Source organism: Phaseolus vulgaris, chromosome 3, assembly GCF_051622355.1.
Source record: "Phaseolus vulgaris cultivar YP4 chromosome 3, ASM5162235v1, whole genome shotgun sequence".
In the NCBI taxonomy this organism is placed as follows: Eukaryota; Viridiplantae; Streptophyta; class Magnoliopsida; order Fabales; family Fabaceae; genus Phaseolus; species Phaseolus vulgaris.
Genome location: NC_143500.1, coordinates 22136726 through 22155910, shown reverse-complemented (window position 1 = coordinate 22155910; position 19185 = coordinate 22136726). Strand labels below are relative to the sequence as shown.

Genomic DNA, 19185 nt, shown 5'->3' with positions numbered 1-19185 from the left:
ACTAATGCTTCTCCTTTTGAAGTAGTATATGGCTTTAATCCTCTCACACCCATGGATTTGATACCCCTTCCTAATCCATAAGATTTTGTGCATAAGGAAGGCGTAATCAAAGCTGATTTTGTAAAGAAAATGCATGAGAAGATTAAACTCCAAATACAACAACAAAATGAGAAGTACACAAAATACAACAATAAAGGGAAGAGAGAAATAATTTTTGAGGAAGGAGACTTAGTTTGGCTTCACCTTCGCAAAGATAGATTTCCAACTCAAAGGAAGTCCAAACTAAGTCCCCGAGGAGATGGACCTTTCCAAGTTCTCAAGCGAGTCAACAACAATGCATATAAATTGGACCTACCTCTTGAATATGGAGTACATGACACTTTTAATGTAATTGATCTTTCTCCATTTGTAGGTACCAATGACGATGACGAGCTGGATTTGAGGACAAATCCTTTCCAAGGGGGAGGGGATGATGGAGGAGGGCCAAGCACATCTAGCCATGGAAGCCAAAGCCCAAACCATGAAGAGCGTCTAGACCAAGGAGAGCGTCTATCTCCAAGGAATGAGCGTCTAGGACGTGAAGAAGGGAGGCCACCCATGGACCGTCTAGGTCCTCTCACAAGGTCAATGGCTAAGCATGTACAAGAACAAGTGGATGAAGCCACGGATGGAAGAGAGAAAGCCTTGTATATGTTGCATTAAGGCCCAATAGGGGTACTTAGTAGATAGGGTAGTGTAGAAAGCACATTTGAAGGAAACATTCTAGAACCTTGCTAGGTGTGACCGGTCATAGCACATGGCCTAAGCTTTGCATTTCATTTGGATTACATTTCATTATGTATTAGCTTAAGAATCACGGCCATCTAGCTTATAAATAGGGTGGCCATCTCTTTGTATTGGCAAGTTTATTGTGAGTAAAGTTATGCTGCCCATTTGTGCTCAACTTTGCTTCTCCCTAGAATCCTAGGCTCTAAACTTCAATTCCTTCATCTTTTCCCTTGGGCTGGCCGAACCACCCAATACCCACACTTATCATGCACCTACAAGATCAACACCACTCTTAGGACACTACAAAATAAAATGTATATTGTGGCGGTTATTTTCGTATAAACTGGCATTTATAACCGCCACAATATACACTTGTGGCGGTTTCCCAAACCGCCATAGAACTGGCCACCACAAAGTTTAATGTGGCGGTTTTACACTACCCGCCGCAACACCCGTCACTTTAAACATAGTGTAAATAGTGGCGGTTTTTAAATGTAAGTAGTGTCAGTTATAACCGTCGCAATTTACATTCATTAAAGAAGATTCTGGCGCCATATTATATGTAAGTAATGGCGTTTTTAACTGACGTAATTTTAATTATGAATAAATAAAATTTAACCAGCAGTTTTTTATGATTTGTTTTATACAATTATAAAATTTAACTACCACTTTTTCATAATAAAATAAAATAATGTATAAAGTTATAATCATCCATGAAAATTAAAGGACACATAATAATGTTCAAAAGTTTATATGTAATTGAAAATTAAAACGCATAAAAAGTTCATACATTCGTAATCAAATTTAAAGTTACAACACATAATTGTTCAAAAGTTCATACATCCCTAATCAAGTTTAAAATTAAAACACACATCCCTAATCAATTTTGCTTCCAACACTTGATCCCATTACTTGATTAGGTGATGGAGCACCACTTCCATAATGTGATGTCTGAAATAAATAAGTTTAAGTTAATGAATTTGTATGTTTACAATTATAAAATAAAAAACATCAATAAATATTTAAATATATTAATACCTCATTGGTGGATGCATAAACCAAATTTGCTGTCATTGTTATGAGAAAAATCCATTTGATGCCTCCTGAGTCTGAAACATTGACCATTTATCTGATGATTCCCATTAACTTATAGCATAAATACGTTGAGAAATTCAGATCCTGTTAAATATTGTAAGGATCTAATCGAAGTATACAAAATCCTGCGTCAAATAGTCCAATTCTATGAAAAATGTCCATGTGCAGATGAGAATTACAAAATGAAAACCATCTCAAACTCATTCATTTCTCTGATTTCAACTTTTGCTCTTCTCCGATCAAATTAACAGTACAAAAGAGTTTCATTGTTTTTCACTCTAAACCTACTTATACTCAATTGATTATGATATAAACTTAACTGATATATGCTGCTCTTTTATTTTAGCAATAAATAAAATGAATTAAAAGGGACTAGGGATGTCGCAATGCTTATAGAACAACTAAAAGATCTTCTTCAGTAATACCCAATCTTAACATTCCAGCACGTCATTAATCATCTATAAAATTGCTGCTCTGTTATTTACATTATTAGGATATTTATATATTGTTGTTCTATTATCAGTCTTAATCCTATGAAATTCTCTTTTTAAATATTTAATACAGTGACATATATATACTTACAACTCCGATTCAATAATTCTATAATCATACTTAAACAACTCTATAACGATTAGTTTACGAGTTCACTGATAAACTAAATCTAACAAGTACATAGATACATACATGTATGAAAAATAGAATGGATAAACACCATAAAATGAGGGCATGAAGATAAATGATAAACTTAGTTTACATTATAGAGGTGGGAAATACTGAAATAAGAAAGAGAAGAGCATGTGATTAGATGAGGGTACTGGCGGAGGAAGAATGGGATACAACTAATGATATGTTGCAAACTTACACTTCTCAAGCTAGGAGTTTGCACCAAGGTTATTGAGCAAATTATCCAAAGTATTCTTTTTCAGCAAATTAAGCTCCCATTGAGCTCGTACTTCTTCTCTTGCAGCCCCAAACAACAAATTATCATGTGATATAGAAGTCTTGGTACAACTCTATAGCAATATGCTTCCAGTTTCCAGATCAGCTCCATAAAGCAAATTCCAAGAAGATGGTGGAATGATGCGGAAAATTCCATATGGCTCAGCCCTGGACCGAATTCTTGATATATATTTCAAAGTATCTTGAAACTCCTGGATAAAAATGAGAAGTTAGAGGTGTGATTTTCTGATAAAGGCAACTGAACTAAGCAGAACAGTGGTATGGACAGAAGTGAATTCAAATGTGCCATAGGAACTGCACAAGACCTCTTTAGTAGGGTAGAAATCAGGAGCATCCTCAATATTTGGCCTATGAGCATCTTCTGGTCACCAGCTGGCAATAACTTGTCAGAAACTTAAATTGTCAATTACTCTTCACGCAAGAGAGATACCCAATAACACCTATTTTATAATGAAGTAACTCATATAATATATGATAAAATTACCAACTCAAGTCCATTGTTGTTATTACAATAACCAGCTCAATTATGAGCAGGTAAATCAAGCAACTTCTATTTTAAAATTCAATAAAGGACCATCCCAATTCATAAAACTTAGCAATACATTTTCTCTTAATAAATCCATCTTTCAAAGAAATTAAGGTATGTTTATACTAAGTTATTAACATAATAACAAGAATAAAAGAAACGACAGTAATAGAGGAGAATGGATAGTGATTCAGAAGCACTTGTAGAGGTTGAACAATTGGTCATGTTTTTATCTAAAAAAGGAATTTAAAATATCTTTGCCTTAAAAAAACTTACAATATTAGTTCATGCTAACCTGGTAAGGCGATAAAGGCATCTGAATGCTTGGCCATCTCTGCCTTCCTTTGATGCATTGTATTCTCCCAAAATCATGGCTCCAAATCTCAGCAACCAACTTAATATTAGCTATAGCCTTTACTTCTCCCACTGTTTCACCAGTTATCTGCAAAAGGAACCAGTGCACAGGGGATGGAACAGATAATATGATCAATAAAGTAAAGAGAAAAGGAGCAGCTAAGCAATTATGAGAGTTGAAGGGTTGTTTATTTCATGCTTTACCTAGCTATACAGACATCAATAATTTATAATCCAAGGGATTGAAACTAAAAAACCAAAAACAAAACCAACAGAAAAAAAATTCTAGCCAATGAAAGAAAACCTGTAGAGGGAAAAGATGCTGAACTTAAAAAGATATCACTAGCAAACTAGTCTCTAAAATATTTAGACAGTGTTTTAATAATCAATTGCTGCAAGCATGTACTAGCAGATCAATTCAAATCAAGGCAATCATTAATCAAAATGGTGATCAGTGCAACAAATAGGTGAGGGGTTTGAAGGCACTTACTACTTCCAAATAGGTAGGCACTTACTACTTCCAAGTGCCCTATCCAGGTGCAATAAGCACCCCAGTCACTTTATTCCCAAGTGAAGACAAAAAGTAATGAAAAAAGAAACCCCAACAAAATTAAAAAATAACTTCATTTTAAAATATAATTATTATTCTTACAGTTTTATGAGTCTTTTAGTAATGTTATTAGATTTTGCTAGTACTAGTTACTTACTAATTTTTTAGTATGTGAATGGCATTAGCTATATCTATATCCGTACAAGACACAATTCATGCTTTAACAACAATGAACACAAGCCAAATCCCGAGAGTCAATTAAGCTTTATTCACCACCACAAACCTAGTGTATCCTATTTTTTTATTATACTATTATAACAAATACTTTCTTTGTATATGAAAGTATTATCTGTATGTATTATTTCTGTTCTTCTTATTTTCCATCAATTTACAACTTGTAGCATGTTACCAAAGAAAGACCATTGTTAGTCACTTAGCTGTCACCATCCTATAGTTGAAACCCAAAAAATAATTTTTCTTTCTCTTCCTGCCTTTTCCCATTATTCTCTATTTTGCCGCTAATTGAACACTAACTCCTGCAATTTGAGACTTAGTTTTTTCTTCTATCCAACCTTCCAGTCAACAATAGTGTCTGCTTATGAATACAGTGACAAAGCATAAAAAAAAAACCCAGTCACATGTTGCTTTTACCCCTTTGGCCTTGCAATATTTCATGCAGTACAACTCATTTGAAAGCACATCATTACAGCCCTGCCTTGTGAGGAACTTTCAAATTTTAAATTCAACGTCTTGTGAGGTAAACAAAGCTCTAGGGTTAAAGTAACTTTCAAATTTTAAAATCCACATTGTCTAGGTATGTTTCCGAAGATGCTTAGATGCCAAATCATGACTCAGAACAGAACAAGGCATATCATTATCATAATTAGTCATTTTGAGAAATTATACCTTGCTATTTCTCCCCTGCCGCCTCTGTGATAACTTGCTTCAATTGCTCTTTAGCTACCTAGTAAAAAGATGAAACACATAATGAAATAAACAAATAGAATCACATGACAAATCCTAAACATCAAACAAACCGATGGTCGGCATTGATAAGAGAACGTGCGAGCATTTAATTACCTTCAAATCGGTTCCGTGTAGAGGCAGAGAGAGGCAGAGAGAGTAGGGTTTTGTGAGGCAGAGAGCGTTAGGGTTCGTATGGAGGCAGAGAGTGCTAGGGTTCGTGTGAGGCAGACATCGCTAGGGTTCGTGTGGAAGCAGCAAACGCTAGGGTTCGTGTGAGGCAGAGAGCGCTAGGTTCGTGTGGAAGCAGCGAGCACTAGGGTTCGTGTGAGGAAGACATTGCTAGGGTTTGTGTGAGGCAGACATTGCTAGGGTTTGTGTGAGGCAGAGAGCGAAAGCGTTAGAGTTAGACTGAGTGTGAGTGTGAGTGTGAGGCAGAGAGAAGGACGAGAGTGAAAGCGTTAGAGTTAGGGTTCAATCTGGTTTTCAAAATAAAATTCAAAAAAATTTATTTTCTTAAGTTTTAAAAAAAAATCATTTTTCAAGTGAAAAACTGAAGGATTTTTATTGTGAATATAAAAATAAAGGAATAAAGCAAGTTTTCAATTCTGAAAGAAAATTATGACAGTTAAAAATGACATAATTTGAAATATAATTATGACGGTTAATGAAATGACGTATTATACTGAAGTTTATGGCGATTATTAATAACCGCCATATTAAAATCGCCACTTTTTACACTTTTTTTTGTAGTGGGAGGATCTTGCTCACTCTCTTTCATTGCTTCCGCCCCATTACTCTACATTGATTCAAGAAGAACTTCATGAAATGCCATTAGCTTTGGAGTCCCAAAACGGTTGGTGTCTGACAATGACACCCAGTTTGCAAGCCAACAGTTGGGCAAGCTATGTATGAAGCTGAGAATAAAGCAGGTGTTCGCATCAGTCGAACACCTCCATACAAACGGGCAAGTCAAGTCTGCCAACCGAGTTCTGCTCAGAGGTCTGAAGAGAAGGCTGGAAAGGGCCAAAGGGACCTGTGCAGAGGAAGTTCCTAGAATTGTGTGGGCTTACCACACTATTCCCCAATCCACCACCAAAGAAACACCCTTTAGCTTGGTGTATGGTTCAGACGCAATGATTCCTGTACAGATCCAAGAGAACTCACCACGTTTTCAGAACTTCATGGCTGAAGAGTCCAATGAAGAAAGAAAGGTGAACTTGGACCTACTGGATGAAGTAAGGGAGGAAGCAAGAATCAAGGCTGAAGCTTTGAAGAGAAGGGTGGAGTACAAGTACAACTCCAAGTTGAGACCTTGGCAGTTCTAGGTCGCCGACCTGGTGATGCGGAAGGCCCACCCATACCAGTTAGAGAACAAGTTCTCTCCCAAGTGGACTGGTCCCTTCAGAGTGACAGAGGCCCTTGGGAATGGAGCATACAGGCTCGAGACATTAGAAGGTGGAGCGATCCCTCTTACATGGAAAGTGGCTAACCTTAAATTTTATTTTAGTTAAACAATTGCATTGTACACAGTTTTAGGGGACACTCTTTTTCTCTTATAAGGGTTTCTTAACGAGGTCACCCAATAAAATTCTAGTTATTCAGTTAAAAGAATATATCTTCAAGCATTTTGTACAGTCCAGTTACGAACCTTTTACTTGGGTTAGAATTCTCAAGAATGGGATAGGATGGTTCGTAGAGAACACCTCCCCCTTGAGTGAAAGCGCCAAGGTTGAACAGTATGGTTCGCCAGTTAAATCCTACCTTGCCCTAAGAGGAGAGGATGAGGTCAGTTACGAACCTTTTACTTGGGTTAGAAGTCTCAAGAATGGGACAGGATGGTTCGTAGAGAACACCTCCCCCTTTGAGTGAGTATGCCAAGGTTGAACAGTATGATTCGCCAGTTAAATCCTCCCTTGCCCTAAGAGGCGAGGATGAGGTCTGTTACGAACCTTTTCACTAGTGCAAAAAGATTAAAAGATTACTCCTTATTAAGTGCGGGTTTGCGATTAAACACATTTGTAAAAAACGCGGTGGCATTTTTGAAATTAAATTGATTTACAAATGCGGTTCTAGAGTGAAACCGCATTTGTAAATCAATGCAAATGATTTACAAATGCGGTCATATGAAAAAACACATTTGTAAATCAATGTGCAATGATTTACAAATGCGGTCATATTAAAGATCGCATTTGTAAATCAATGTGCACTGATTTACAAATGCGGTGTTTAATATGACCGCATTTGTAAATCATTGGCATTGATTTACAAATGCGGTTTTACTCTAGAACCGCATTTGTAAATCAATTTTACCCTAAATATTTGAAGCGCGCCACTAGTTTCAGACTTTCACTTTCTTCTCCGCTCTCCGTTTCCATGTTCTTGCGCTCAGTTTCAGTTTCTTCTCCTCTCTGCATTTTGTAAGTTTCGTTCGTTCATTATTCATTCATTCGTTTTCGTTCCTGACTTCGTTGGCTTTGGCATTTTCGTTTCCTAACTTCGTTTGTGCATTTGCATTTAGGTTACTGTTCCATTGGTCTTCGCTGGTGTTCTCCTGCTCCGCCACCGCCACTGCTTCCGCCACCGCCTTCACCTTTGTCTTGTGTCTCTGCCACTCCGATCACCAGCAAGCTTGTTCACGGAAAGGTTGGTGTTGTATTTAATTTTTTTTGAATTTTTATTTAATATTTTGAATTTATATTTTTCTGTATTATAATTTATATATTTGTGTGTATTTTGAATTTTTGTTTATTATAATTTATATATAATTTAATAAATTAGTTACGGAAACAACTAATTTATATATTATTATATATAAATTTATATTATATAATTTGTATTTTCTTAAATTTATATTATATATTTAGTTAGTTGTTAATTACATTTTAATAAAAGTTTTATGTTATGTTAGTTATTGTTACTTTTAGAATAGAATTATCGTGTTTGGATTGAGTCTGGGGGTGTTCGACCCTCGGCAAATGTGTGAGATAGAATACTAATTATTAGAAAATCCTAACTATTCTAGAATATATAATGGATCAAGGTTGGATTAATGCTATTCGTATAAGTGATGAGTACGAAAGGGGAGTAGAGGAATTTATACAATTTGCGCAGCGTAACGCGATTATTAGTGGTCATGATGGAGCAAAGATCAGGTGTCCGTGCGTTAACTGTTTGAATGGAAGGATACTGGATGTGAATATCATGAGGGAACACTTGCTATGTGATGGGTTTCTTCGATCTTATACAACTTGGACATGGCATGGTGAATTATTAAATTTACCACGTGTTTCCGTAACTGAAGAATATGTGGGTTCTACCATGGATGAAGCAGTACACGATGATGGAGATGATGATCGATTGGAGGACATGATTCGTGATGTGGGAGCTGAGTGTTTTGCAAAAGCTGCAGAGACTCCTTTGTATCCTGGATCAACTAACTTCACACGGTTGTCGGCGGTGTTAAGATTGATGAATTTGAAGGCAATAAACGGATGGACTGATAAAAGCTTCACGGAATTGCTCCACCTGTTGAAGGATATGCTTCCAGAGGGAAATAGTCTACCTAATCGTAATTACGAGGCCAAAAAGATTCTTTGTCCAATGGGTATGGAGTACAAAAAGATACATGCATGTCCTAATGATTGTATATTATACCAGAAAGATTTTGAATTGTTGAAAAGTTGTCCGAGGTGTGGGTTATCACGTTATAAGTTGAAACAAAAAGATGATGATTCTATTGATGAAATGGAAAAGCATGGACCCCCAATGAAGGTTATGTGGTATCTTCCCATCATTCCAAGGATGAAGCGTTTGTTTGCAAACCCAGACGATGCTAAGAATCTTAGATGGCATGCAGATGAGAGGAAATGCGATGGCATGTACCGACATCCAGCTGATTCTATTCAATGGAAGAAATTTAATGATGACTTTCCAGAGTTTGGTAAAGAATCAAGAAATATCCGACTTGGTTTAGCTACAGACGGAATGAATCCGTTTGGTAATATGAGTACAAATCACAGTTCATGGCCTGTATTACTAGTTATTTACAACTTACCTCCTGGTTTGTGCATGAAGCGAAAATACATGATGTTGTCTACGATGATATCCGGTCCGAAACAGCCAGGGAATGATATTGATGTTTATCTAAGTCCCCTAATTGAAGATTTGAAGTTAATGTGGGACCAGGGTGTTGAAGTATTTGACGGATTTGCTAATGAAACTTTCAAGCTTCATGCCATGTTATTTTGCACCATCAATGACTTTCCGGCATATGGTAACTTATCAGGTTATAGTGTTAAGGGTCACAAAGCGTGTCCAATATGCGAAGAAGACACTGCTTCTCAACAATTGAAACATGGAAGGAAAACAATATATCTTCGGCATCGGAGGTTTCTTAGAAGTTATCATCCTTACCGGAGGTTGAAAAAAGCCTTTAATGGACACCAAGAGGGTAGTGGTCCACCAACTCCATTAACCGGTGTTGAGGTTTAGGAAAAGGTAAATAACATAGACCACACCTTCGGTAAGTAAAAAAAAAAGTCATATGTGACAAATATTTGGAAGAAGAAATCAATCTTCTTTGATCTTCTGTACTGGTCGAGGTTAGAAGTCAGACATTGTATAGATGTAATGCATGTTGAGAAGAATGTGTGTGATAGCTTAATTGGTACACTTCTTAACATTAACGGGAAGACGAAGGATGGTCTAAATGCTCGTTTAGATTTGATTGAGATGAACATACGCGACGAGTAGGCACCCATAGAAATGGGTAAGCGTACATATTTGCCCCCAGCCTGTTACACAATGTCAAAAGATGAAAAAAATAGTTTTTGTCAATGTCTAAAAGGTGTGAAAGTGCCACAAGGACATTCCTCAAATGTGAAGAGCCTAGTGTCAATGCAAGATTTGAAGTTAATTGGGTTGAAGTCTCATGATTGTCACATCTTGATGCAACAGTTGTTGCCGGTAGCTATCCGTGGGATCTTACCAAAAAATGTTAGACATACCATAACCTGTTTGTGCTCATTCTTCTCTTCCATCTGTTGTAAAGTCATTGATCCCTCAAAACTAGATGAACTTCAAAATGAAATTGTTGTTATCTTGTGTGAATTGGAGATGTTTTTTCCTCCGTCTTTTTTTGACATCATGGTTCATCTAGTTGTGCATCTGGTAAGAGAGGTTAGATTGTGTGGACCAGTGTACTTAAGATGGATGTATCCTGTTGAGCGGTATATGAAAATTTTGAAAGGTTATGTGAAAAATCATTATCGTCCAGAGGCTTCAATGATTGAAAGGTACATAGCTGAAGAAAGTATTGAATTTTGTTCAGAGTACATGACAAAAGCAAATCCAATAGGTGTTCCAGCTAATTCATGGCACCACAGGCGTTCTACAAGTAAATGTTTACGTGGTGTGAATATTGTAAGCAAATCTCGATCAGAAGTCTTGCAAGCACATGTGTACATATTGAATAACACAGATGAAGTTGTACCTTACATAGAAGCTCATAAAGCCATTGTGAAGGCAAATAACCCAAGACAAGCAGAGAAATAGGTCTTGATGGAACATAATAGAACTTTCATGCCTTGGTTTAAAGACGAGGTGTTCAAGGATTCAACGGCATCAGAGACCTTGACCTGGTTGGCTGCTGGATTGAAGTTTGATGTCATCTCATGTACAGCGTACGAAGTGAATAATTGTATATTTTACACGAAGTCCATGGATGAAAAGAGTACAGTTCAAAATTCTGGTGTTACTCTTGAAGCCGAGTCAATGCAGTTTTCGACTTCGAAAGATACAAATCCAGTACTTGGATCAATGGCATACTATGGGTTTATAGAAGAGATATGGGAGATTGACTACACTAAGTTTTCCGTTCCAGTTTTCAAGTGTAAATGGGTTGACAATAAAAGTGGGGTTAAAATTGATGATTCAGGATTCACACTAGTGGACTTTCGAAAGATAGGGTATCGAGATGAGCCATTTATAATGGTTCAACAAGCATCTCAAGTTTTCTATGTGAAAGATCCTACGTCAGAACATTGGTATGTCGTTTTACCCGACAAAAAACAAGGGGAGACCATAGATGATATTGAAAATGGTGACCCCTGTTCATTCACACCAAAGATAATTAATAAAGATGACGATGTAGTTGATGATGTACATGCAACCAGTAAAGACCACAGTGAAGGAATTTACATATGAACTTTCAACCCCCATGCAACCTGTAAATAAGCATTTTAGATTTATATTTTTATGTATTATTTTTATAAGATTTTAATTCGATGCAGATTAACTAATGTTTGTTACCTAATTTTTTTAACAGAGACATGGATGACGATCAGACCCCACAAAAACCTCGATCCGGACGAGGCAGCAGAGGACCTACTAGATTGAAGCGTCTTGCATTGAGACGTGCTGCTGGTGAGAAGACACGTGTTGACATTGACGTCAACACTGGAATGGCTTTGGGTCCTAAGGCAGATGAGTTTATGAGCTATCTTGGAGTTGTTTCTCGTGAGAGGCTCTCCATTCTGATTAATTCATGGGATGAGGTGTCAGAGGTCGACCGTAACATGATCTGGGAGGATGTTCTGGTAAGCTTTACATTTTGATATAATGCTTTTTAATATTCATTGATTAATTTTAATTTGCTGATGTTATTTTGCAGGCAAACTTTGAAATTCCTGATGTGGAACCGCTTCGATCAAAGATTATATCCAATATCAGACTCAAATTTCGTACCTTTAAGTCAAGACTGACTTCGAGATACATTTTTGGCGACCTTAAAGACGAAAATCCATGTTTAAAGTACAAACATATTGATGAAGAGACATGAAGTCTTTTTAGAGAAAGCCGTGAAAATGAGGCTTGGATGGTAAATGAAGTAACTTTTTTGTTTATGTAACATTAATAAGTTTATCTTATTTACTTCAGTTTATTTATTTCAATTATGACAGGATCGTCGGAAGAAAGCTCAAGACATAGCTTCGAAGAATCTTACCCCGCACGTTATGTCTCGTTCGGGGGTATCGAAAACTTGAGCAAACACTGATGGTGGAAAAGGAGAAATCTAAACAGGGGACGTTGTCTGAGAATGTGGAAACAGGGGTCACTTCTCCTCCATCACCACCTTTTCGCCATGTAAAATGGAATAGGGCCCGAATTAAAAAGTCGGGTGCACCAAGTTCTGAGCAATCCGGGGTTATCATCGAAAAAATTGTAAGTTATTTTTGTTATTTTCATTTATTTTAAAGCATTAATTATATTAATGCTTGAAAATATGATTTTTGTGTACTCTTGCAGGATTCCTTGGAATCTGACGGTAAATTTGTTGCTGAAGGTCGTCACGATATCCTGGTTGAAGCAATTGGACGACCTGAGCACTCTGGTCGTGTTCGTGCAGCTGGACAAGGGGTCGGAATTAAACTATATTTTGGAGTTTCAAAACGACAGTCATCCTCCTCCTCCAAATAGAACGAAACTCAAATGAAGACTAAGATACGTGAAGAATTAATGGAGGAGATGAGAAAGGAGACTGATTTGATGTGGCTACAGATGAAAAAGGATAATGATCGAATGCGACAAGAGTTTCTATCGCAACAAGTTAGTGCTGAGCCGATTGAACCCCTTGTTAGTCCCACTCCCAAGAGCACAAAGGGGAGTTGTGCGGCTCCTCCAACATCAGGGGATGATATCAATGGGCAGACGGAGGACTGTGAGCTACTGGTAGTGGGCGGCAAACTTCCTCGGGTGGTGGCCCTTGGAAAAGTCTATCAAAACGCCACCACCTTACATAACGTTCCTCTCTCCCCTGATGTGGCGAAGGTAACAGTTGAAAAAGTATGATTTCTTGATGCTCGTGTTCCACTACCTTCAGATGAGGTAACCACTGTGGCCGATGCATTTCAGACATTCGTTGCCTGGCCCAGAGAGCTCATTCGATCTATGCCCAAACCTCATGTAATAATTTCATTTCATTATATTATTTTTTATTTATATTTATATATTACATATAATTTAATACAAATGTTGTTTATCTTGTAGAAACCTTATCGGCCACCAAGTCCGGAAAAAAAGCGTGAGGTTCCAGTTGACGATCCTCTAGCTTCTTTATGTCTCATTGCTAGTCAGATTGGCAATGAACCTTTTCCAGTTCCGTGGGATGATACATTTTTTCAAATAAACACTGAACTGCCACTGATGATTTACAACACAAATTTATCAGAATTTATATCTGGGAAACAGGAGCTCAATATAAGTATAATTCAATTTTTTATGATGTAAGTATCTTTACCTATTATTCAATTTACTTTATGTTAAATTATTATTGATTATGCTTTAACTAAAAACTTGTAGGTTTTTGCATAGAGTCTGTATCACTGAGGGGAAGGAAAATATTTATGGATTCTTAGATCCTGCATATACTAATCCCGTTGGACCAAACTCATCTGAGAATCAAGCATACATCACTAACACCCTGGAAAAAGAGCGAAAACAAATTTATTTATGCCCTTATATTAATGAGTAAGTTTAATTATATGTCATCAATTATTATTATTTCATGTTTTAAATATTTACTAACTCTTTTCATTGATGATATAGGCATCATTGGCAGTTACTTGTCTTATCAATGGTTGATAAGACTGCTGTGTGGTTCTGTTCCCTACACAAGAAGATTCCCACAAACTTTAAGGATATCATTGATATGTAAGTACATTATAAACTGAACTTTGTATATGTTACTAATTAACCATCTACTTACGAGGTTTTTTGTATTAACCAGTTCATGGCATGGATATAACATCCTAAAAGGTCGATGAATTTCTAATAATTTGAACTGGATAAGAATAAAGGTTTGTAATTGTTTTCTTTCTCTATTATCATTGTTTATCAATATACTAACATATTACTTTTTATTGAATTATAGTGTAATAAACAACCAGGAAGCTATGAGTGTGGCTATTACATTATGCAATGGATGATTACCATTATAAGACTAGGTGTTAAAACTGGTTGGAAAGAGGTACTATATATGTTAAATCATTTTTATAATTCTTGAACATATATATATCTGAAAACTAATTTATGTCAACTTTGCAATGCAGTTATTCACAGAAGAAACACCAATAAATGAGGAAGGCATTTCATATGTTAGAGATTCTTGGTCCACATATTTCATAAATTTTTATAAGTCTAGCATAGGTAAACAATAGTGGTTTTATTATATGTAATTTGATTACTTGTAAATGTACATTTTGATGATCTCAATTGATTACTATATTTCTGTATTTGTCTGGCTAGGTTTGATCATTATGCAGGTTGTTAATTTATATGGTTTATGCACAATACAAATTGCACTTTAAAAAAAACACTATTTACAAATGCGGTCATTTACCAAAACCGCATTTGTAAATGTGATTTATGAATGTGGTTTTTACCAAGACCGCATTCGTAAATCCTAAACCCCTAACCCTCATCCCTCATTCAGAATAATATACAAATGCGGTTATTTTAAATAACCGCATTTGTAAATCTAATTTATAAATGCGGTTCTTTGACCGCATTTGTATATGTCCGATTTACGAATGCATGCTGATCAAATGCGGTTCTATGACCGCATTTGTAAATGTAAAATAGCCGCATTTATTTTACATTTCTGCACTAGTGTTTGTTAGAATGGATGGCTTTAAACTAGAGGGGGGGGGTGAATTGTTTAAAGAGGGTTTTCGCAAAATTTGAAGTCAAGAATGAAATTCTCTCAAGAAACAATTGATAAAGAATTCAGTTTACCAAAACAGCAAGCAAAAACTGCAGTACCAGAAAAACAATCGGTTGTTTCACAGAAACAATCAGTTGTTTATACCAACAAACAACAAACAAAACTGAATTTAAATTGATTAAGGATAGAGAGATTGCACACAGATGTTTATACAGGTTCACTTTAAACCCAGAGCTACATCCAGTCTTCTCAGAAACCCTTAGAAAATCCACTAAGCAACCACACCTTGATCACTTACACCACAACCAAGAAAGTGATCTTGATCACCCCAAGACACACACTCTTCTTGGCGAACACACCAACACTAAGATTGCTGATCTTGATCCCCTCAAGAACACACAACCAATCTCAGCAAACACAGAAACGAAACTTGTTCAACAGAGTACAAGGATTGCACTTGTTACAGAAGATAATCTGAAATCAATACAAGCAGAATCCTATTCCACACACTTTGATCAATCACAAACTCTAAGCAATCTCAGCGCTTTGAAAAACTCAAAAACTCTATTCAAAATCTTGTTTTATAAATATGTTTTTCTGAATTTATTCAAATATGTTATTTGTTATCAAATCTTAACAAACTCTTAAATTGCATTAAAAGATTGGTCAAAGCATTTAATGACTAGAGCGTAAGCAGTTAAATCATTTAAAGCTCAGTCAATGATAAAACAGTTTTTCTGTTATGGTCCCAAAACAAACAATCAGTTGTTTCCTCGAATCAATCGGTTGTTTTGGTTTTAACAGCTCAACCATTTGAAAAACAGTTTTCAATCTTTTCTAAAAACGTCTAAGTATAAACAATTGTTTGTTTCGACAAAACAATCGGTTGTTTTTAACTTAGTTTGAAAAACATTTTTCTTTAAAAAAGATTGAGAATGCCTATGCTTTGGATTCAATCAAAAGGTGGATTACATACACAATCTACCCCAGATCCTAACTAAAACAGCACAACAACAACAAGCACAGCTAAGACTTCAACATCCTTCAAAGGGTTTGGATTCTTCAAAGCTTGAACACCACTTGGTTCAACAATCTCCCTCTATTTGTTGAAGACAAATCCCTGATGCTTGTGTTGTACCTGATTGAATATGAAGCAGTTCCTGCAAGATACAGTTTTAAGCAAAGCAAAGAACTTATGATATTTGGTTAGTACATAAACAAATACAGAAATCCAGAGCATAAAATAAGAGTAAACAACATTAAAAAAAAAATAGCAAACTGTTTATGCAGAAAACATAAAACTGAAATCAAACACAAACAGCATAAATCTCCCCCTATTTGTCTTCACAAATAGACAAAAAGAAGAGATAAAACAAGATAATTGTTTTGATTACATCAGAATTAAAGCAGTAACAGCAGAAAGAAAGAAAAATTTAAAAACCAGATATAACTACCAAAAACAATCGGTTGTTTCGATACATCAACCGGTTGTTTTTCCTCATTCATCATCATAAGCAAACTGAAGATCAAAGATTTGATTCTGGACAGCTTCGATTTGTTCATCTAGAGTCATGAAGCGTGCATCCATGCTGTCAAACCTGTTGTCAATCCTCTGGAAATTACTAACACAGAGATCATGAAGGTTTCTTTGATTCTCCGCAAAGCTATCAAGCCTATTCACCATGAGTCTCTCAAAAGGAGACATGGTTTGCATCCTTTCTTCTTGATTTCCAGCATCAGCACTAGGTCCAGCATCTTGATAATCTTCAGGTGGATCTTCATGTTGAACATCCATATCAGCAGGTTCATCTTGTTCAAGATCAGCAGCAGCACTAGATGAGGCACCAAGATCACCATCTTTGCTAATCCACTTGCCACCTACTTTGCTAAAACCCATTTTGCTGAGTGATCCATTGTTCAACTCTTGAGTTGACTTGACCAACTCAGATGTTTCATCTTCAAGGTTCACTTCAAAATAGAGTAGAAATTTAGATACCAAAACAGCATATGGATAGTGATAGTCACTTAACCTCATAGCCTTTTGCATGTGCTCTTTGATGATACGGATCCAATTGATTTGGATCTTTTTCATGATGCAGAAGATATACACCAGATCTTCCTCAGTAAGCACTGAATGATTGCTCCCCCTTGGAGTTAGAATCCAAGTTACAATGAGGGCTAGCAACCTTTCATTAAGCTTTAGACCTCCAACCGAGCATGTTCTAACTTGAGCATGTTGGTTCTTCAAGCAACTCTTGTAGTATTGGATTTTGTTGAAATCCTCCACTACTCCAAGGTTTCCCTTGTTGATTCTAAGACCAGAGAACTTGATTCCAGCAACAGCAGCCCATACCTCATGAGTTATCTCCATTTCTACACCTTTCACATGAGAAACTAGATTGTTTCCCTCAAACTTGAGATTTGTGTAGAACACCCTTACCAAATCTGGGTAAATGTTTCCCTTCATCTCCAGGAACTTTCTGAGAGATTGATCTTTGAGCAGCCTCCTTACATTATCAAGCTTTTGACTTTTCAGCCAATCAAAGCACACAACCTTGGGGTTATTTATTTTTTTGATACTTGTTTCATACCTATACCTCTCAATAAGATCATTGTCTCCAGAAAACCAGCCTTCTAGCCTTCCTCCAGACCTTACACCTCTGGTTTTGACTCTCTTTGAGGTGGGAGGAGTTGATTCCATGATGGCAGAGAAGAAAACAGAGAAAAGCTCACTTCACAGATTTTGCAAGAGATGTTGCAAGAGATGTTGCAATTGGTTGTTCTTGAGGAAGAGATCAGCTGCAACAGATTTTATAGTAGTAAAAGAATCAAATAGCATTCAATGATATGAGTGGGTACCAGATTTTCAGAGAGAGAGGACTTGACCCTGCCCTGCACAGAAAACGTCAGAAATAGCTGAAAATCACATGGTCTTCACATGTGATCTTTGACTAGTCATTAAGGCTATTGAATTTCCAAGATTTTGGAATATATTCCTTTATGACTGTTGTAACTACTCTCTGAACGTGATCAACTTTCAATCACAGGTTCTCTGACCAAGATTCCCTCTTTGAATTGATCTGCAACGAATAGAAATTCAAAATAGCAATTAAATTGATTTCTTCACAGTGTTGTCAGACTTAAAACAATCGGTTGTTTCGAAGAAACAATCGGTTGTTTTTCTACAGCAGTTAAAATTGACTTTGAATTTTAACCATGAGCAGAAAGAGTTCAAAGCAAAAGACATTAAGCATTTTAAAGAAGATTTTTAACCATGATAAAGAACTTTAACACAGAAATTAAGAACATATAAAGGAAAGTCTTATCCTTATGTTATTTCTTCAATGAGCCATGTGCTTTATGATCAAGAAGCCTCTTTTCACTGTTGAGGACCTTTGGACAGATGAAGAACATTGATTCAGCTTCAATGATGGTCTTTTTCTTCCAAGAACTTGATCACATGACTTAGTCCTTCACATTTCTTTAGAATTCCTGCACAACCATGAGTTCAAGCAACAAGATATTGTCCCTTCACAAATGTGGGTCCAATAGATTTATTTTTCTCATTTGGCACCTCACATCCTTTCGGAATCCATTTCATGTAGCCTCTAGGAACAGAGAATTTTCTTATTTTGCAGAATCTAACCGAATGGCCCTTTTTCATGCAATAAAAGCATGTAACAACCGGTTGTTTCGATTGAACAATCGGTTGTTTTACTGGCTTTCTTGAAAATTTTTTTTGAAAACTTATCTTGTTGATTCTGTGGTTTGAAACCTAAACCAGCCTTTCCAAAAACATAACTTTGAGATGCCAAGACATTCTCAAAGTTAGATTTCTCCTTTGAAAGCTTGTCCACAGTTTCAACAAGATAATGAACCTTTTTCTCAAGTTTTTCACAATTTTCGCAAATGAGAGTGTCACACTTGCAAGAAGAATTTTTGAAATAATTTTCCATATTTTTGAAATCATTTTTAGATTTTTCAATCTCATCTTCAAGTGATTTCACTCTCTTTTCTAGCCAGTTGTTAAGTTCTTTCAATCGGTTGTTTGAAAGAACCAATCGATTAGCTTCATCATGAGTTTCTTGAAAAGCTTCAAGCAACTCACTGTAATTTTGTTCATTTAAAGAAGCACATGAACTAACCTCACTTGACCTGCAAGATTCATCATCATCTTCAGCAATCAAGCAGATGTTTGCTTTCTCATATTCACTTGATGAAGAGCTTGATGATGATACCTTATTT

The 19185-nt window shown here is 36.3% G+C and overlaps 1 long non-coding RNA gene across 4 annotated transcripts; it reads right to left on the bottom strand.

Moving 5' to 3' along the window:
- Nucleotides 1-1508: 1508 nt before the first annotated feature.
- Nucleotides 1509-5674, bottom strand: LOC137806850 (uncharacterized). 4 transcript variants are annotated; one of them, XR_011080435.2, is made up of 7 exons: nt 5334-5671; nt 5160-5217; nt 3645-3791; nt 3129-3195; nt 2726-3014; nt 1807-1877; nt 1509-1719 (listed from the first exon to the last, which is right to left on the bottom strand). It is a non-coding gene; the product is annotated as an uncharacterized LOC137806850 (long non-coding RNA). The 4 variants fall into 4 exon arrangements; XR_011080434.2 differs by lacking the exons at nt 1509-1719; nt 1807-1877 and having other exon boundaries at nt 2553-3014; nt 5334-5674; XR_016519267.1 differs by lacking the exons at nt 1509-1719; nt 1807-1877 and having other exon boundaries at nt 2553-3014; nt 3129-3263; nt 5334-5672.
- Between the last annotated feature and the right edge of the window lie 13511 nt (nt 5675-19185).